The 21,871-nt window shown below is 39.5% G+C and overlaps 1 protein-coding gene and 1 non-coding gene across 2 annotated transcripts in view; one reads left to right on the top strand and one right to left on the bottom strand.

The window, feature by feature from the left end:
- Positions 1 to 21,871, top strand: part of CNTN4 (contactin 4) — a 966,700-nt gene that overhangs the window by 595,956 nt on the left and 348,873 nt on the right. The gene's annotated exons all lie outside the window — the stretch shown is intronic.
- LOC136168086 (small nucleolar RNA SNORD116) lies at positions 6,652 to 6,743 on the bottom strand. Its single transcript, XR_010663240.1, has one exon. It is a non-coding gene; the product is annotated as a small nucleolar RNA SNORD116 (small nucleolar RNA).

Genomic DNA, 21,871 nt, shown 5'->3' with positions numbered 1-21,871 from the left:
TTTATTCTGGCTTTTGTTGTATTTTAACAGTGACAGCTGCACCCTGAATTTGTTGTTTCCGTGACTAGTGCAATTTCCTTTTCCTGAAAGCTCTGTGTAGTTGTAACCTGGTCTTTTGTTTTCCTGCTCTGACTAAGGAAATTAATTTTTTTGGTTACAAGATGGATAAAGGACAAATGTTAGAAAGTGTCAATTGTGTTCATTTTTTTTAATATGGAGAAAGCATCCAATCCCATGGTCTGTCTTCAACTAATTTTAAATAAGATTTTTTTCTGGCCACCGGTGGGTTTGTCACAAATTAATTAAATGCTCCATTTCTTTTATCTAATTGAGGCCATTTCCACCTCTGATGAATAATTTCATAAAGTGTGTTACAAAGGAAAATTCTTCGTGAGTGACTATTTATGCAAAGTAAACACATAGAACAGCTTTATTTTACCCTTTACTTGTGGCAAAGGCCTTCTAGACAATTCTATTGAGAGGCACTCTCTCTCAAACAAGGTCAGCCTCTTCACTTTTTTACTTGAGAGTATGAAAATGTACTTGACCCTAAGCTTCAAAGCAGAGAAGTCAGCTTTACCAAGCAGGTACAGTGTGCATTTAATCAATGGGATGGCAGAATACGAAACCAATGGAACTGAGATTGAATTCAAGGAAGGTCAGTCAGCCTGAAGTGATCTGATATTTTCTAAATGAACTGTTCGAAGCTCTGGCCTTCAAAGTCATTGTCAGTTTTTGATAATTTCCTCAGCCAAAGTAGTATTACACATAACACAGGGTCACAAATCCAGATGCCTGTGTAGGCCTCATAAGGGAATAAATGTGAGACTCACCAGGTAGATGATAATAAGTGGTCGTATAAGCTGTGGCCCAGACTTGGGAGAATACATGGCAACCCAAAGCAATCAACATTTGTTTTGTTCCAGCCAGTTTCTGCCTAAAAGGAATGCTGACCTAATGTGTTAAGAGATCCCAAATTTTTCAAAGGAGCTCTAAGTCTGAACTTTTACTTTAAATGTTGGAAACTAATTTGAAAGGAATTAAAATGCCACACAAGCACTGCAGTTGCTATGTTTGGCCCAGCTTCAGCAAGGGACATGAGGCTTCATATAGTCAAGAGTCCCCAACTTTTCTGTAAGAGCAGGGAGGAAGAGTATCTAGAACTGAAGGGAGTTGAGGATGATGACGAGGTTCCTGATTTTGCAGGAAGCAAAATCAGCACCACTGTCCAGATTAGAGATGCTGACCACAGAGAGAATTAATATGACAGAAAGAAAACTGCTCACTTGGTATCACCTTTTCATCTGCCTGCCCTTCCTCTTTACCAGGGGGCTTCCCTTGTGGCTCAGACAGTGAAAAATCTGCCTGCAATATGGGAGACCTGGGTTTGATTCCTGGGTCAGGCAGGTAACCTAGGAAATGGTAACCCACTGCAGTATTCCTGCCTGGAGAATTCCATGGACAGAGGAGCCTGGCGGGCTACAGTCCATGGGGTCACAAAGAATATAACATGAGTGAGCGACTAACACACGCACTTTGTCTGCCGGGATACTGGTCCAGTCTAACTGCTGAGTGTTACAGCCGGGACCATAATAAATGTGTCATAATAAAATTATAAAACTGATTAGAACCTTTGAAAGAATGTAAATTCTGGCTCATTCTATAATAAAGGTCTCCAGATTACTAAAGATAATAAAGAATTTGCCCAAATTCTATCACTAGTTAGGGCCAGTTAGAGCGTAAGTGCATTGGTTACAAATATTTCCAAGCATCTAAGTACTAAACCAGTTTTTTTTTTTTTCTACTCTGCCTTCATTATATTAAGAACTTTAAAATATGTTATTCATAGCATAGTTCATTGGAGGGCTTCATGGTTGATCTGCTCTGGCTATTAATGACAGATGAATAATCACTCTGCATTTACTGAATTACACAACCATTTAGAATGCAGTTTGTGGAGGCTCTGAAGAATGATGGAAAGTACTCATCATCAGAACAAAAGCTTGATAGAAAATTCCACATACATTGTGATTACAACTATTATCATAGTTGAATTACAAAATAACTGGAGCGAAGCTTACTAAAAGTAGCTACTTGAGGTGGATTTATATGTCATTTAAAAAAACTTTAGTGTTTTGAATTGTTATGTCTCTATATTTCCTTAAATTTTTATTTTATTGACATATAGTTGATTTACAATGTATTAGCTTCTAGCTAACTACAATGTGTTAGCAAAGTGAAGTTATACACACACACGTATACACATATATACACTCATATGCACATTCTTTTTATTCCTCTCCACTATGGTTTGCCACAGAATATCGAATATAGTTCCCTGTGCTATATGGTAGGACCTTGTTGTTTATCCATTCTGCATATAATAGTTTGCATCTACTAATCCCAACCTCCCACTCCATCCCTCCCCCACCTCCCTATCCTTTGTCAACCACAAATGCATTCTCTATATCTGTGAGTCTGTTTCTGTTTCATGGATAACTTCATCTGTGTCATATTTTAGAGTCTACGCATCAGTGATATTGTATGGTATTTGTCGTTCTCTTTCTGACTTAAATTCACTTAGCATGATAATCTCTAGGTCCATTCATGTTGCTACAAATGGCCTTTTTTCATTCTTTTTATAGTATTCCATTGTATATATGTATCACATCTTCTTTCTCCATTCACGTGTCAATGGAAATTCAGGTTGTTTCCATGTGTCTGTATATACTTTTAATACAAGATAAATGTATAGCAACCAGAATCAATAATTTTTTGTATATCTACTGAGAGTCCAGCAATGCTGTAGTCTGCCATAGTGAGATAAAATTGTTAGACAGTCATACCACTGCATATGAGGCAGAGTGCTCAGACTCTTACTTGATTGTTTTCTAAATTTCATGACAATTTTTTAAAAAAATATGCAGCATTGATAATTTGGTTGGCTGCCATGTCATGCATGGGTTCTGCTTCCAGCGCTATGGAGGGTTGACTGTAAGAATACCCACAGATTTTGGTATTTGCCAGGACAGGCTGCTGCGGGGTGGAGAGTGGTCCTGGAACAACCCCCTAAGGACACCAAGGGATAAGTGTACTATTATTAAAAACAATATTATTGTATGTTACTATATATAATTTCATATTTTTATATAATATAGTATTATAATAATAATACTGTTATACAGAAAGTGAGGCAGCTAGAGGAACTAAGATTTAAATCTAGACATTTATCATCCTAAAACTGAGTTCTTTCCGCTGCTTTACAAACAAATCTATGTAGCCTTAGGAAAAGGCTAGGCTCTGTATAGTGAATGGCCAAGTAGGGAAGAGTCATGACTAGAGACATTTCGTCACTAGTTCGACTGCCAGGGAATTAGATGCTATGCCACAAAGGAACTGAAAGCTTGAGAGGAACATAGCATCTTTTAAGCTGTAGCCATGGAGTAAGGCCATGTTGCCAAAGGCATGCGACCTATAGTCCAAAGACAAAGTCAAGTCAAAGAAGTATCCAGCCCCAAAGACAAAGTTATTATAGAGATCAGTCTTCATGGAGAGGGCAGACCAGAGTAATTACAAAGAGGGCAGTGAGAGCTTTCTCAGCATCATGTTTAGTCCCGATGTTGAGGTTGGAAGTTTGATAGAGGCGATGAGGTGAAATAGTATAAATACAAAGAAGGAAAACAGACAATACTCAGATTATTGGGAGAAAAGCATGTCCTTGTATGAAATGTACTTCTTAAATGAAAAGATTAGAAGTATAATTAAGGTTGAGGAGACCTTTGACACGTGGATATCTCTAAATTCACAAATACAGGTAGCAAGACTTCATTTGGAGTGGCATTTTTTTCTGCAAAGAAATGAAGTTTAGTCTCAAATTCATTGTATTTATTCTGTGCATGACGAGATGCTAGAGTAACCACATGGCAATACTGAGTAAGTGTTGAATCTGCTTACTGATCTCTCAAAGGTCCCAGTTTAAAATGGTGCCTCAGCAAAATCACATGATGTGAGGTGGAACCTTGGGATCACTCAGAAAAATCCAAATCTCAAACGTTCATCCTTTAGCACAAAGATTCTGGGTAATTATAGTGCTCATCAACTTTAGAGAGAAATCCTCATAGATTTCATAAAGGCTTCTCCTACATATAGACAAAGCTTATGTGTTCAAATCAATAAAATATCATTAGAAAATGATCCCAAGTCAATATTCACCTAGCTTCATCATACTGTATATGCATGTTATTTCTTCCATTTCTCTCTTGAGTTTCACCACCTTCTTGTAGCTACATCCCTGTGACATATTTAGCTTGTGTGTAGAAGAAAGTAGAGATAAAAATGCAGAAACAACACTGTGAATCTACCTGTTAATTTTCTTTTCTTTGACAATGGTAAATTGTTTAGTCATGAAGAAAATTGCTATAGTTCTGAGCAATTTTGACTTGTTCAATTTGTGACTGGTCAATTAGATGAAATTAGTACCACATAATAAAACAGCCTAAACGAAATAATTATAAGGCTCCTTGCAGAGGAGATGTGGCTCTTAAATTACACAATTGTGACCTCAGAGTAAAAGGAACAATTACAATAAAAATCAAATTCAGCTAAACATTTCTCAGGCCTCTTCAAAGAAGTTTGGCTTGGAAAGCCATGATTTTGCTTATACAGAATTCAGTTTAAGATAATCAGTGCTTTAGACCCCTGTTCGTTGCTAAATGCTGACATTCATGGGATCTATATTCTGGATTTTCTGGAGTACTTTAAACATGTCATGTATAAAACTGAAACATTCTGAATACAATACAATTTCAAATGAGGAAGGTCAGTCAAAGTTCCCTTTTGCCCAAGGGCATATATGGTATGAATTTATTTTTAAGTTACTTCAAAGGTAACCTTGAAATTAAGGAAAGTAGGATACACACTCTTCTCATCTGCAAATGTATTTCATTACACTAGAATTTAGTAGAATATGAAAAGTGAGATTGATATACAGGGAGAGTGAGGGGAGAGAGAAGGAAGAAGAAAGACAAAAGAGAGAGAGCTATTTTTGTTGAATTATGGTGTGTGTGTGTATATATATACATATTTCTCAAGATATATAATGATAATTTGGAAACTTCATTTTATTAGCTTTGTTGTTGTTGTTGTTTAGTCAGTAAGTCCTGTCCGACTCCCTGGCCTGTAGCCCACCAGGCTCCTCTGTCCATGGGATTTCCCAGACAAGAATACTGGCATAGGTTTTCATTTCCTTCTCCAGGGGATCATCCCGACCCAGAGATCAAAAGCACATCTCCTTTATTAGCTTGTGAACTTATAAATAGCACTGGACACTGTAAATGTCTGTGGAATTTGTGAATCCAACTGCGTCTGATTCTTTGGTGGTCCTTGGACAGCTTTCTGTCTACTCAGCTAACAGATCTAATTAGATTTTCTGTTTCTTCTAGAGTTAGTTTTGGACGTGAATATTTCCCTCTAGATCGTCCATTTATTTAATACTGAGACAAATACTCTCTTTGGATGCTTTTTATTTTCTCTGCTTTATGTTTGTGACTTTTCATTTTTTGTCTTTCTACTTGTATTCCTTTCTTATATAAGATGGTTTAACCATTTGAGTCTTTTACAGTTTCTTTAAATTAGATGCATTAAGCCATTCTATTCTCTGATTTTCACTTTTCTTTTCCCTTCATTTTTAGTTGTTTGGCTTTTACTTATATACTTACATACTATTTACTTTTGCCCTTCCATTCACGTTTTCTTTTAATTTATTCAATATTTTCTGTGCTATTTTCTTTCTTTCTTTCTTTTTTTTATATTACACATCTTTGAATAGGGTGAGTTCTTTATAGTCTACTCAATATAGTACCACTTTACAGACAAGGAAGCAGTCTCCTTTTGACTCAGGTTTTATCTTTAAGTCATATTTTTTTTAGGCTTTTTTTTCCCATTTATTTTTATTAGTTGGAGGCTAGTTACTTTACAATATTGTAGTGGTTTTTGTCATACATTGACATGAATCAGCCATGGATTTACAAGTATTCCCCATCCCGATCCCCCCTCCCACCTCCCTCTCCACCCAATTCCTCTGGGTCTTCCCACTGCACCAGGCCCGAGTACTTGTCTCATGCATCCAACCTGGGCTGGTGATCTGTTTCACCCTAGATAATATACATGTTTCGATGCTGTTCTCTCGAAACATCCCACCCTCGCCCTCTCCCACAGAGTCCAAAAGTCTGTTCTGTACATCTGTGTCTCTTTTTCTGTCTTGCATATTGGGTTATTGTTACCATCTTTCTAAATTCCATATATATGTGTTAGTATACTGTAATGTTCTTTATCTTTCTGGCTTACTTCACTCTGTATAATGGGCTCCAGTTTCATCCATCTCATTAGAACTGATTCAAATGTATTCTTTTTAATGGCTAAGTAATATTCCATGGTGTATATGTATCACAGCTTCCTTATCCATTCATCTGCTGATGGGCATCTAGGCTGCTTCCATGTCCTGGCTATTATAAACAGTGCTGCGATGAACATTGGGGTGCACGTGTCTCTTTCAGATCTGGTTTCCTCGGTGTGTATGCCCAGGAGTGGGATTGCTGGGTCATATGGCAGTTCTATTTCCAGTTTTTTTTTTGTTTTTTTTTTCAATGTGCTGGACCTCAGTTTCGATGAGGAGACGGTAGTGAGTTCTCACTCATGTTGTTCAGATTTTGAAGGAGTGCATGAGAGGGTGTCGTCATCGATCCTATTTCCAGTTTTTAAGGAATCTCCACACTGTTCTCCATAGCGGCTGTACTAGTTTGCATTCCCACCAACAGTGTAAGAGGGTTCCCTTTTCTCCACACCCTCTCCAGCATTTATTGCTTGTAGACTTTTGGATAGCAGCCATCCTGACTGGCGTGTAGTGGTACCTTATTGTGGTTTTGATTTGCATTTCTCTGATAATGAGTGATGTTGAGCATCTTTTCCTGTGTTTGTTAGCCATCTGTATGTCTTCTTTGGAGAAATGTCTGTTTAGTTCTTTGGCCCATTTTTTGATTGGGTCATTTATTTTTCTGGAATTGAGCTTCAGGAGTTGCTTGTATATTTTTGAGATTAATCCTCTGCCTGTTGCTTCATTTGCTATTATTTTCTCCCAATCTGAGGGTTGTTTTAGGTTTTTATATCACCATAGCCAACAGAGAGCAATACCTATGGTGCTACTCAAAATGCAGAATCATTTCTGCTGCCAGAACATGACTTTTGGCATATATATGTTTTAGCATATATATATATATATGTTTTCTGTGTGATTTTATTTTCATTTTATTTTCATTCTCACCTTCCCTGTTTTTTGAGATTTTCTATACTTCCAGTTCCAGGGTATCCTTAGTTTTGGTTGACAAAACCGTCTTTGTGTTCCAAACAAGTTACTGTTGACTGGGTAGCTGGATTGGAGAGCGGTTCTCTGTTGCCTTGTCTGATATCCTCAGGTTCTTTCAGGACCTTTGTGAATTTCTAGGTGACGCCAGTAGGTTCCACAGCCCTCTGCTGCTTTGAGGAACTCAGGTTTGCACTATGCAGCTCAGTTACACTCAGATGTGTTTTAGCAGTAAATGCTATAGTGCTACGAAGTCTAGATTTTTTTGTTGTTTATTTTCTTCTTTATTTTATTTTTAATTCGAGGATGATTGCTTTACCATGCTGTGTTGGCCTCTGCCTCACACCGACAGGAGTCAGCCACAAGTGCACATATATCCCCTCCTTCCTAATCCTCCCCTCGCCCCAACCCCGTATCACCCCTCCAGGTCATCAGAGGACCGGGCTGAGCTCCTTGTGCGGGACAGCAGCTTCCCACCAGGCATCTAGACACACGGTAATGTGTCTATTTTAGTGCTCGCTCTGCCCTCTCCTCCCACAATCCCACCTTGTGTCCACAACATGGTCTAATATTTGTTGAATCCACAGATGTGGAGGAGTCAGGTATGGAGGGCCACCTACAAGTTATACATCGATTAACTCCTCTGTTGTTCAAGGATCAACTGAATCATTTTCCACATATATTTCCTCTTTTTGTATGTGATAGGGCTTGTTCTTCCTCTTCACATTACCCTTGTTGCTCTGTAGTGATTTCCAATAAAAGGATGAAGCCCTGCCTTTTAGGTACCTAACTTGGAATTAGATGTTTCTGAAGGAAGTGGTTACTGAAAAGCAACACAATAAAGGAAAATAGAAGGTGAAAATACATACATAAAGGGGTAAATTATATATACAAAGGGGATTTTAATACATGAGTCTGTTTTATACTATATATTCTTAGAATTTGAAAATCTCTTCACAGTATCATTATAGTTTGAGGGAATGTAGAGTATGATGGAATATGGATTTTTTGTATCAGATAACCTTTGTTTAAATCCTACCTTGCTACTTTAGCAAATTAATTTTCTAAAGACTTTCATGTAAAAAGGAAAGATCAATAGAGTTTCTCACACTGGTTTGTTTTAAAGATTAAGTGACATACTTTACATAAGGCACGTTGCATGGTCCCTGCAAGTAGCAGTACTTGGTTTAAATAACACAGATTTATTTGCCCATAATTCTGAATTCTGGAAGTCTCATGGTCAAGGTACTGTCTGATTCAGTTTCTGGTGATGGCTTTCTTCCTAGCTTGCAGACAGCTGCCTTCTTGCTGTGTCTTCTCCGGGCAAAGAGAGAAAACAAATTCTGCCGTTGCCTCTCAACAAGGCACTGATTCTATCAGCTCTGTCTTGTGACCTGTTAACCTTGGTAACGTCCTTACTCCAAATATAGCCACACTGGGAGTTATGGCTTCATATGAATTGTGGGGAACATAGTTTAATTCATAGCAGTCCTCTTTACATTTTTAACACACAAATTAATTTTAATATACCAAATAGATAATTGTTCAAATTTAACTCCAAGGTCTTCTCTTAACATCTCTAAGTTGTGTTTTTTTTTTGTTTTTTTTTTTTTCAGTATGAGGTAGAAATCGCCACTTTAATAATCTTAAAGTATAAAATTTACACAACTGTCAACACAATTCTCTTGGGTATTGCACAGAAAAGAGGTTAACGGGCCTGACTCTTGAGTTGGGAAGGATGGCTTAAGAGTTTTAGCGGTTGACTAGCATCTGGGAGCTTGATTTTTTATAGGTTTTGCCCTAACCTAACAGTGTTCTTGCCTGGAGAATCCCAGGGATGGGGGAGCCTGGTGGGCTGCCATCTATGGGGTCGCACAGCGTTGGACACGACTGAAGTGACTTAGCAGCAGCAACAGAAGAATGGCTCATTGCTCCGCAACTGCTTCTATAAGCAGTAGGTTTTGTGCTGAAAACCCACTTTGTTTCTAGGAATCTGACAATCTGATATGTACCAAGAAGAGGCTGCTTTAAGTGGGGTTTCTCCAATGGTTCAGTGGGTAAAGAGTCGGCCTGCAATGCAGTAGACACAGGAGACGTGGCTTTGATTACTGGGTCAGGAAGATCCCCTGGAAAAGGAAATGGCAACCCACTCCAATACTCTTGCCTGGGAAGTCCCAAGGACAGAGGAGCCTGGCGGGTTACAAGACATGACTGAGCGACTGAGAACACGTGCACGCATGGAGACTGCTTACATCACCGGTGCCTTATAAAAGCTCTGGGGACTGAATCTGAAATGAATTTTCCTGGCAGATAACATTTCACAGGTGTATTCCAAATGAATTGCTTTTATGTGAGTCAACTCGGAAGAGGAATTTGGAAGCTTGCCCCTGGTTTCCCATTGTCTTTATTCTTTGCCGGTTTTGCAAATTTTCCTCCACTTGTTTTTACACTGGATGTAAAGAATCATGTCTGTGATTTCTACTGTATGCTGAGTCCTGTTAGTCTTCCTGGCAAATCTTTGACCCTGAGGTGGCTTTGGAGACTTCTGATATAGATATACACCTAGGAGTGAAATCTCTGGGTCACTTAATTTTTGAGCAACTGCAAACCATTTTACATAGCAGCCACACCATTTTACATTTCCACCATCATTATTTGAGGTTTCTGACATCCCTATATTTTTAAATTAAATTTTATTGGCGTATAGTTGCTTTTCAATGTTGTTTTATTTCTACTTTACAGCAAAATGAATAAGCCACATGTACACATATCCTCTTCCTTTTTGACTTCCTTCCCAGTCAGGTCACCTCTACATTTTTCTCAACACTTTTTTTTTTTTTTTTAATTGTGTATATACCTACTGGGTGTAAAGTGGTGCCTCATTTGGTATTTACTTCCCTAGTATTGAGTAATGTTGAACATCTTTTTGTGTGCTTATCTGACACTGGTATATCCTTTTTTTCTTTTTCTGAGAAGTGTCTATTCAGATCCTTTGACATTTTTTAAAAAATTTGGTTCTCTTTTTACTGTTAAGTTACAAGAATTTTTATATGTATTCTGAATACCAGCCTCTTAGCAGATGTGTGATTTGCAAATATTTTCTGCTGTTCTGTGGCCCATGATATTTTAAGTGCTTCATAAAGGTTAGCTATAATTATTATGTTTTAATCATCCTATCTTCAAATCATCACTAGCCTTTTTTCAGTTTACCAAAATAGTCTCACTTATATTTTCTCCAAATGTATATATTTTCATGGTTATATTTTATGACCCTGTAGCTTTTGCTATATTGATAGCACACTGAATTCCCTATGTGTGTTGGCCAAGTATTTCACACATTGCAGTAATTATCTGTGGAAGGCTTATAAATAACCTCAGTTACATGCTGGAAATTTTGCCTAGAGTAGAAGCATTTCAGCTGTCAACTGCCAACTCCTGAATTGCCTTTGCGGAAATGTTAACAATTGCTCAAATCCGACTTCAGGATGCCTTTTGGGTCAAGATCCCAAAAGTTTGGTGACGAAGAGTTCCTTCTCATTTGACAGCAGTTATTACTCAGGCAAAATAGTTTTATTTCACTCAATCTTTTTCAGACCATTAGCTTCAAGCACTTTAACCAATAGTTCTCTGTTGATTTCTCAAGAGTACAAAAGACTCAAAGGATAGTTGTAGTGTTTGAAATACATGTTCTTCTTAACTTTATTACTAAAAGAGAGCAAATTCTCCCTAATTATTGTTTCCCTTATCACTTAAAACATTTTATTTTCACTTTTGCTACTGTCAATCCTCTGAAATAAACTCTAGAGACTGAGCCATACTGAACATTTAATTTTGAGGTTTTAATATGAGCTCAACATTTTTACTTTGTGGCTTTAAATGTGGACACACACAGAGATGTGAAATGATAGACCCAGAGTGGGATCAGGGATTTTAAATCCTGAACTCATGAATTGTCTTCAGGGAAGATTGTCCAATAGCCCTAGAAATTTTGTGCAAAAGTTTGTGTAGGTATTAATTCCTTTCCATCTTCTTTTCAATGTGTCCTGTGACTCAGAATGATAAGAACTACTTACTGGACTAGATGATGTCTTAGCCCTGTGTACATCAGATTTTTTGTTTTTGTTTTGTCAGTCTATTTATTAAATTAAATTACAAGCATAAACTTGTCAGTGAATAGATTTTTAATGACTTTAAGGGAGAAACTGTATTTGTCCTTGTTCATTATTGTATTTTCAGCATGGGGAACAGAGTACATGCTCAGAAAACATTGTGCGCTAACATTGGAAAAAGGCTTTATAAAGACACCATTTTAACATCAAATGAAGAGTCAATTTTCACAGAAAATTTTAAAGTTGACTTTCTTATTGGAATAAGCTTTATCTATTTCTCTCAAAAGATCTTCAAGAAGCAGGAGGTTCTGTTGTAAATAGCACTTGACCACCAATCAGGATGTTTAGTATTCCACGCCGGTTCTCCTACATACCACTTACTAACTATTGCCGTGTTGTTTCCTTCTTTCACTAACTCATTCGTCAGAGATGGATTAGGTATCAACACTGTGCCAGAAAGAAAGATAAAGTCTGGGAAACAAAGACCACATCAACTCAAATTCCTGTCTTTGAAGAACTTACATGCAGTAGACAAAGGTGATAAAATATCATCATATTCTGGAAGTATTGTAGTATCCCAGAGGATTGGGGAGCAGAAGAATAGGCTATTTCCATGAAGGACACGTTTTATTGCCTGCCGAAAATAGAGATAGCTCCTATTTTTGTTCCACATCATAGTGCTTTTTTATGTCATTGGAATAGAAATGCCATGACATCAAAAGACAGAAACCAAAGGAATTCACATTTCTTTAATTCCTCTTAAATAGAGACATTGCTTATATTCTTTTTAGCCCCTTCTGAAGATGACCTTCTTTGATTTAAAAGTATCCTAAGTGTGACTGTTGACATCATTCATTCAGAAACCTAGGGAAACATTAAAGTTGGGTTGTGTGCAGGTTATCGAATCATATCATTCAGGCTACTAATTTTGGGAGGTGGGGGTGGGGGAATAAGAGAAGAAACATGTGCAGATCTACTTTATTATTTTTCTTGGGGCAAAAAATGTGTATCCTTGGCAATATATATTCAGAAAATTGCTGCTGCATCTGTACTGCTAAGGAACAAGTATGTCTTCCTACCTACTAGAAGAACATTAAAAAGTAACTAGGATTGATTCTCTCCTTTGTATCTCCAACACCGTCCACCCCAAATCAGAGACTTTAAGTAGGAAATGTGTAGACATGTTGTGTTTCCTTCCTTGTATAGGACTCATTATGTGTCAGGCATTGTTCTTAGCACTTTAAAAATATTAAGGCATTTTGTACTCACAAATGAGTTATGTTAGGATAAGTTATGTTATAGGATAACCCTATAACATATGCACTAGTATCTCACAAATGAGAAAGCAGAGACAGAGAATCCAAGCAACTTGTTCAAGGTCATCCACAGGCAGAGCTCAAATTTGAACCCAGGTACTGTTATCTGTGGGCTGCCCTGGTGACTCAGATGGCAGAGAATCTCCCCACAATGCAGTGTACTGGAATTCTATCCCTGGGTCAGGCAGGTCCCCTGGAGGAGGGCTTGGCACCTCACTCCATCATTTTTGCCTGGAGAGTCCCAATTGCAGAGGAGCTTGGCGGGCTACAGTCCATGGGCTCACCAAGAGTCAATCACAACTGAAGCGACTTAGCCTGCCCACACTGTTATCTGAAGACCATGCATTTAATTCCTGTGCTCTAAGTATTGTACAGACTTTGGCATGTTCTACATGAGAAGATTGGTCAAGAATTGTGGTTTCCTAATTCCATGTGCATCTTTTGAGAGAGAAAAAGAAAGAAACCTCATGGTAGTGCCAGGATGCCCCAGGCTCCCAAGTGAACTTTTTTTGTGTGTTTCAGTTTGTTCGTCTGTAAAATGAGGATATAATCTCACTTTGTTAGTCCATAAAATGAGCAATGATACCAGCTTTCACTTACACAGTGTTGGTTGGAGAATTGCCAGAAATATGGCAGAGGGAAGCTCTGATACGTGGTATCGCTGCTGCCACCCCTGCTCCTTCCACTCCTGGGCTCAAGGTACACTGGGCGTATGTGTGAGGGATATGGGAGCAGGGAACCAGAGTGGGGGAGAGAGAAAGTGGGAAAGTATTTATTACACTAAGCACCTTCCCGCTGCCTTAGGAGTTTTGCAGTCACTCCTGCCTCGACTTGTGATGTTTGTCTCCCAGATACCCTTCTGGTTTGTTTCCTCACTTCCTCTACATCTTGCTCACATATCATCTTCTCATAAAGGACCTCACTGGCAAGCCTGTTTAAAATGTCAGTACCCTGCCAGGACTCTGCGCCCTTCTTTTTCACTTCCCAACACTACTCACCTTTCAACACGCTATGTGAATTGCCTCCCCAGCCTAGAGCATGAGCTCTTTTAGGGCCGTGTGTTGATTTACTTCTCTCTATCCTCAACATGTTAAGCGTCTACCTCATAGCTGCGACTCAAGAAATACTTGTTGAATGAATGAAAAGATGTTAATCTGGTACCTCTTTGTCAGTTGCTTCTGGTTAGTTGCTATATTACTTAAGCAAACAGGTATTTTTGGTTATACAGGTAGAGAAGGTCATAGTCACCCACCTCTCTGGTTACAGGTCTGTGGGAAGGAATTTGGGCATCAGTTGCCAGGGAAATGAAGCAGAGAGGTGGATGACTTATTCAAAGGGTCCAACAACTTAATGGACAAGCTTTTTACCTTGTCTTTGGAAAGCCAAAGAAGTGTTTTCCCCTTCTTTTGATAAGCCTGTGAATTCAAGTCAATGGCATTTTTTACTTTTATTTATCCCTTTACAGAAAGAATTTTTGCTTTTGTGTTTGCCCAAATCAGCATGCATGCCACTTTACCTTATGACAGAATGACACAGAAAAGGCAGAATGGCCAATAATTAGATGTAAATTTTATGCTTGTCATTTTGAAAGGTTATGAATCCCCTCTTTTATTAAGTTTTCTATAGAGAATACTTTAGGACAAAATACCCTTTCTCTACATCAATATGTTGGTAATTCCCCCAAAGAACTACTTTATAATTTGAAAGAATTAGTAACAAGTACAGCATATGATGAATACACTTATCCTTTCTGTTCTCGACTAAAAGGAAATAGGCTTTCACTTATTTTCTCCTAAACCAAAGTTTCAAGACTTAAATATTGACAAAATAGATTCCTTCCTTCCCTAAGGGATGACTCTGTCATTTTTCTCCACCATATTTCTAGGTAAAAGCAGACTAATCCTGCTGTTATCTGAACAATAAACTGGAGGGGAGTCTATGGTACTATGAAAAAATTCCACTGATAATCAACAAATCAAGATTCTGGTTAGAACTCCATCACTGAGTACCTGTGTGACCACTGAACCTCTGAAAACCTTTGTTTCCTAGCCTCAAAAATAGAGTTGGGTTAAAAATAGGAAACCACTCACATTTAATGACACCATTCTTTGACATATCAAAATCTCCTTTGTTACTTGTTGCGGGTTAATACGTAGAGGGCAGTTCTACTTTATGTCATGGTGCTACTGAGCACTGGCTTCTAAGAGGAAGAAACCAATGAATCCGTGTTTTGCAACCTCTAATAAGGGTGGTTATCTCCAGGCATCTCTCTCTCCATCACCAACTGAGGAGGAGGGTAAGACCTATCAGTAGGGTTGTTGTAGAGTAAGTGAGACAAGGCCTACTAAGTATTTTTACTTTACAACAGAGCCTGGCCCAATTATGTATTCAGTAATGGAGACTCATTTTCATTATTCTGTGTGTCTCTAAATAGGAGGCAGAGATATGACCTTTTGAGAAAGGGAAGGTAAAAGTTGACTTATGATTTCATAAGCATCTTTTTTTTACCAAAACTCAGCTCATCTCTGCCTAAGTTGATTGTGGTTGTATTTATCGTTCTCTAGCAGAACTTCCGGAGAAGATAGTGGCAACCCACTCCAGTACTCTTGCCTGGAAAATCCCGTGGACAGAGGAGCCTGGTGGGCTGCAGTCCATGGGGTCGCTAAGAGTCGGACACAACTGAGCGACTTCACTTTCACTTTTCACTTTCATGCATTGGAGAAGGAAATGGCAACCCACTCCAGTGTTCTTGCCTGGAGAATCCCAGGGACAGCAGAGCCTGCCGTCTATGGGGTCGCACAGAGTCGGACACGACTGAAGTGACTTAGCAGCAGCAGCAGCAGCAGCAGGACTTCTGGATTCAGTCAGTGAGGGAGGTACAACATAAGTCTGATTTGGGTTTCCTTACCAACTTTCTATTAAAATACCAATGTCCCATTGAGAAGACTCATGCCTGGACCCCACTGCCTGCCGTGAACTTAATTTTTTTCTTCTTCTCAGCTTCATCAGGAACACCATGACAGCCTTGTTTCCTAAGCAACAATATGAAAAATAGCTAAAGTACCTACACACCAGAAAGAGAAGCGTACGAAATTCAAATTTAGTAGATCTTTCCTGTTAGAAATATGTTGTTCCAGTTTTGCTTGAACAGTTCTCAGATTACTCCGTTTCACGCTCCCTGGTATATACCTCTATATAATGACACATTCGCTATGTGCCAAATTAAAAACCTGAAACATTTAAGGAAAGACAGACATGAGGTACTTCAGCTGCCAAAGAGACAGGTGCAAAGGTTCATGAATATTCCTTGAAAAGCTGCGGTGCATGTAACATGAAAGTGCTGCCTGCAGGCGTTCCGTGTTCAAGCAATTTAATGTCAGGGAAGGTGGTGGGGAACTTGGGGTGTCATTGAGGGGATAATAACACCAGCAGTTCACCCCAGAAGGGCTTAAAGCAGATGGTCTCTAAGAAAGTGTGAAATTATGACTAAGTGCAGCAAAGTCAACCTCAGCTTTTTGGCCATATATTTTTTGGGTTTTGTTTTTGTTTTTTTAGTTGAGAAGGAGAATGTGTTAGCTTCGGGACGCTTAGAACTGGGGAAAGCGCGTTGTTTCTCCCAGTCACACAGAGGCTTGGACAGACCTGGACGACAGTAGTCTTAAGACATGATGAGGAAAGCATCAGGTGCCAAAACAGGTCTGATATAATCATTGACACCTCCCATTGCACACAAGGATTTATTCCCATTTGCTTGTAGGATGGGAGAAACTCTACTCACCCAGGGCATTCAAGAGAGGCAGTTCCAGCATTTGACCTGAGAATCATGCCCCTTATCATTGTAGCAGCCACCTGGGGATTGAAGCAGCCTCTCATCACTGCTGGTGTTCCCTCGATTTTTCTTTTTCAAATGGTGACTCCTGACTATAGACCTCGTACAAGTGAATAATCTAAGATGCAGGATTCTAATGCGTATACTGTGCCCCACTCCAAATCTATTCAGTCAAAATCTGGGGAGAAGAATGTAGTTCTGTATTCATTTTTAACTGGCCTCGGAGTATCTTTCTACACACAAAGAATACATGAAAGCACATTAGGAGTATTATCACTGTTTTAGGTTAATTACCTTTTCAAAAGGTCATCGTTAAGTATATGAATTCTAGCTGGAAGCTTAGAGCTTAGGAGATGATTACCATACAGCTCTGTGTGTGTGTATTTCCAATAAGAAATAGTGTCCTGTGATGGTGAAAGACATGGGAAAAACAAATTTTGATACCATTTGTTGTTCAGTTGCCCAGTCATGCCCGACTCTTTGTGACCCCGTGGATTGCAGGACACCAGGCCTCAGTGCCCCTCACCGTCTCCCGAAGTTTGCCCAAGTTCATGTCCATTGCATGGGTGATGCCATCCAGTCATCTCATCCTCTGACTCCCTCTGCTTCTTCTGCCCTCTATCTCTCCCTGCATGAAGGTCTTTTCCTCTGAGTCAGCTGTTTGCATTAGGTCACCAAACTACTAGAGCTTCAGCTTCGGCATCAGTCCTTCCAGGGAGTATTCAGGGTTCATTTCCTTTAAGACTGACTGGTTTGATCTCCTTCCTGTCCAAGGGACTCTCAGGAGTCTTCTCCAACACCACAGTTCGAAGGCATCAGTTTTTTGGTGCTCTACCTTCTTTACGGTCCAGCTCTCACAACCATACGTGATCACTGGGAAGACCATAGCCTTGATCATATGGACCTTTGTTGGCAGAATGATGTCTCTACTTTTCAATACACTGTGTAGGTTTGTCATAATTTTCCTTCCAAGCTACCATATGTATCCAGAAATCAGAAAAGGCACAGTTCGAAGGAGGAGACCTCTAGGGAGCCGTTGATCATAGGAGCGACCAGGTGAAGGTTGAGGCATAAAAATAAACATTAAGTTCACAGAGAGAAGATTTTGTCTATCACATTGTTGAAGGGCCTGTTTGTGTGCATTTTTAGATACACGTGCATGTAGAGAATTGTCAAAAGAAAATAGAAGAGAAAAAAGACCAATGACAAGAATTAAACCACTGAATAAATTGATATGTACTGTCTATGAATACAGTTTCAACTAGGAGTCATTTAGCTGCAGATGATAAAATTCAGCTCAGATTGGCTTAAATAAAGGTAGTCATTTGCTCACATACCTGAGCATCTTAGGGATAAGCCTTGCTTTGGACAGAAGTGGCTTCAAAGCTCAAAGGATATCATTGAAGTTCTATCCTTTGGTTTTGTTTTAGCGTCATTGATTTCTTTACGCTTTCTATGTGGGAGCTTTTGGAAGTTCCAGGCATCTTCCCACCAAGCAATTCAAGACTATAGAGGTATTTTTGCCCTAGGGATATCTGAGATATTTAGAGCTATTTAGCCAAAATCTATCAGTTATATTCATATGTAACTGATATGTAAATAGTGATATATTTGAACATTAAGAGTTAGCTATAGTGGAGCACAGAGGTTTCTAGGACAAAAACTATCTGTGATAATGTAATAGGGGAGACATCTTATATTACATTTCCCAAAATCCAAAGAATTTTACAACATAAAGAGTGGGCCCTATTGCACCATGAATTTTAGTTAATAGCACCGTGAATTTTAGCCAATATCCATTGGCTTATTTGTTATAACACATGTGCCACATAGAGCAAGATGTTAATAGTAGAAACTGTGAGCCAGGGAGAAAGGATATATGAAAACTTCATGTACTTGTCTTTTTTGTTTTGGACTATAATTGGTTACCAATATTGTGTTGGTTTCTGCTATATAACGAAATGAATTAGCTGTGAGCTCAGTCACTCAGTCGTGGCTGACTCTTTGTGATCCCATGGACTGTAGCCTGCTAGACTCCTCTGTCCATGGAATTTTCCAGGCAAGAATACCGGAGTGGGTTGCCATTTCCTTCTCTAGAATTAGCTACATATATCCATATATCCTCTTCTTCTTGAGCCTCCCTTCTACCCACCCCTCCCCATCCCACACATCTAGATCCTCACAAAGCACCGAGCCAAGTGCCAGCTCAATGTTTCTGTAATGCTACACTTATTTTAGAAAATAGTCTATTAATTATGGAGAAGGGAATGGCAACCCACTCCAGTATTCTTGCCTGGAAAATTCCATGGATGGAGGAGCCTGGTAGGCTACAGTCCATAGGGTTTCAAAGAGTTGAACAAGACTGAGCAACTTCACTTTCAGACTCCATGAGAGATGGTCAGCTCTCTTATCATTTGGAATGAGTCAGTGCGTCTCTATCCTGTTTAAACATGAGCAGTTAATTAATAGGGGGCTTCCCCCCATGGCTCAGAGGTAAAGACTCTGCCTGCAGTGAAGGAGATGCAAGAGCCAAGGGTTCAATCCCTAGGTTGGGAAGATCCCCTGGAGGAAAGCATCCCACCCCAGGATTTTTGCCTGGAGAATCCCATGGACAGAGGAGCCTGGCAGGCTATAGTCTACAGGGTCACAAAGAGTCCAACACGACTGAGCAACTGAGCACAACACGGCGTAATAGCACAGTAAATTCTTAAGAGAGATTATTTTCTGAAGACAAAAGGAGAGAAAATGTTTCCTTTCCCTTCGTCATAAAAGATAACTTGAACCTCTGCAGACCTGTCTGTGCCCACTCCCACCCCCATCCCAACTTTTAAAACTTGGGGTTTTGGTGAAAGCCTAGAAGCAAGGTCCAATGATCACAGTTCTTAGAAATGTGACCTTGGACGAGTCCCTCCTTAAACCTCACTTTTCTCAGCTGATAGTAGAGACAGGTCTGCAATCACATAGTATTCTCTTGGAAACCCCTGACCCAGCAACCTGATCAATGATGACCCTAGGCCTCTGTTTAAAATTTTTTCTTTATCTGTTTTCTTTTTAGTCACTGACAGTATACTGTATTTCCGTGTTGATTTCTTTAAAACAGAAGTTAAACCCTGGAGATACCACATTCCCATCTCTGGTATAAGGCCTAAATTTGACAAGAGCCAGTTTAATGATTGAATTATTATTAGTCAGCTGATAGCCATATTTAGAGGAATGAACAAGGCTGGGATAAATTCAAGGAAAGGCAGTACGTATGGCTGGAAATTCTCATAGGCTCCAAAATCACTGACGATGGTGACTGTAGCCATGAAATTTAAAATATACTTGCTCCTTAGAAGAAAAGCTAAGACAAACCTAGACAGCATATTAGAAAGCAGAGATATCATGTTGCTGGCAAATGTCCATATAGTCAAAGCTATGGTTTTTCCAATATGGTTTTTCAACTCTCAGGATGTGAGAGTTGAACTACAAAGAAGGCTGAGCACCAAAGAACTGATACTTTCAAATTGTGGTGTTGGAGAGACTCTTGAGAGTTCCCTAGACTGCAAGGAGATCACACCAGTCAATCCTAAAGGAAATCAGCCCTGAATATTCATTGGAAGGACTGATGCTGAAGCTGAAGCTCCAATACTTTGGCCACCTGATGCAAAGAGCCTGACTCATTGGAAAAGACCCTGATGCTGGGAAAGATTGAGGACAAGAGAAGGGGGCAGCAGAGGATGAGATGGTTGGATGGCATCACCAACTCGATGAAGATGAGTTTGAGCAAACTCTGGGAGACAGTGAAGGACAAGGAAGCCTGGTGTGCTGAAGTTCATGAGGTTGCAAAGAGTTGAACAGGACTTAGTGACCACACAACAGCAATGGTCGGAAGAGGAATAAATCTTGGAATGGACAAGTGCAAGTTTGGCTAGAGAGTTGGGAGGTGTCCCTGGCTTCAGTCCATAACTGCCTGTAACCTCTCATTATTGCCTGACTCTTTTTAATCTTGGTGGGGAGGCCCCAACCCAGGAGAGCTTTAGCTCCTAGTGACCTGCTATCTGAAGCTGGGCATCCTGGCTGCCCCTTTCCAGGCTCAAAAACCCAAGAAACCGTCATCCTGATTGGGTAGAGGCCATCCACTTGCAAAGAAGCAGCAAGAAGGAGCTCACGATACTAAATGACTGTAAATCAGTACCTGCTGGCCTCAGCCTGGCTGTAGAGTCCTCTGCTGACTACTTTGTAGGAAAGAGTGAGTCCAGAAAGCAGCCAAGTGTTCGTCTTTGTGTTGTGTTTATCCCACGTCAAGGATGATGTGGGTCATTTGTGGGGTCCGGATTCGAACACTTGTCTGGAGATGCTGGCCCAGTGAGGGTGGGCAAAGCTTGGAACTGCCTGGGTCCTCAGTGGAAGGGGGAGGGGTGCCGAGGAACCGAAGGAAGGTGGAGAAGCAAGACGATGCTGTCCTGAAATGCAGCCGAGAGAAACTGTGTAGGTGGGAAAAGCAGGCCAACAGTGGGACATTTTCATAAAATGTGATGACATTTAAAAAAAATAGTTTATTAATTAAAAATACAAAGTTAACTTTACTTATCTGATTATTGTCTGTCTGTCCTTCTGGAACAAACCCTCCTTGAGGGCAGGATGGTGTCTTCTTTGCACACTATATGTCCTCTACATGTAACCTTGAAAGTGACGTACAGTATAGGCCACGAATGCTAATCAGCAACTGTTTGGGTCAAAAATGTTTGATAATTAAGAATCCTTCTGATTTTAGAAAAGAAATGTGGTCCACATAACATGCCCAGTATTATATAACATCTCCAGCTGAACCTGGGTCAGCATTCCATAATTGAACACATTTGAATTCTGTAGCAAAAAATATGAATATTCATGCTAAGTTATATATAGCCTCTCATAAGTTCAGGTCAATTTTGCTTCCAGTTGAGTTACAGAATATTTGCATTTGTTGAAAAGTTATTTTTCTTTTCATACCTGGGGCTTGACATCGCAGTCACCCAATTAGTTTTTTTTTTTTTTAATTGAAGTACAGTTGATTTACAATGCTGTGCCAATCTCTGCTATACATGGACAGCAAAGTGACTCAGTTTTACACACATATGCATTCTTTTCTTAATATTCTTCTCTGTTGTGGTTTGTCCCAGGAGATTGGATATATTTCCCTCTGCTGTAGAGTAGCACCTTGTTGCTTATCCATTCTAAGCATCTAGCAACCCCAAATTCCCAGGTTTTTTTTTTTCCTTAAGGAGTAATGAATCCA

The sequence above is a fragment of the Muntiacus reevesi genome, chromosome 4, assembly GCF_963930625.1.
Source record: "Muntiacus reevesi chromosome 4, mMunRee1.1, whole genome shotgun sequence".
Lineage (NCBI taxonomy): Eukaryota > Metazoa > Chordata > Mammalia > Artiodactyla > Cervidae > Muntiacus > Muntiacus reevesi.
This window is presented reverse-complemented; position numbering and strand designations above follow the sequence as displayed.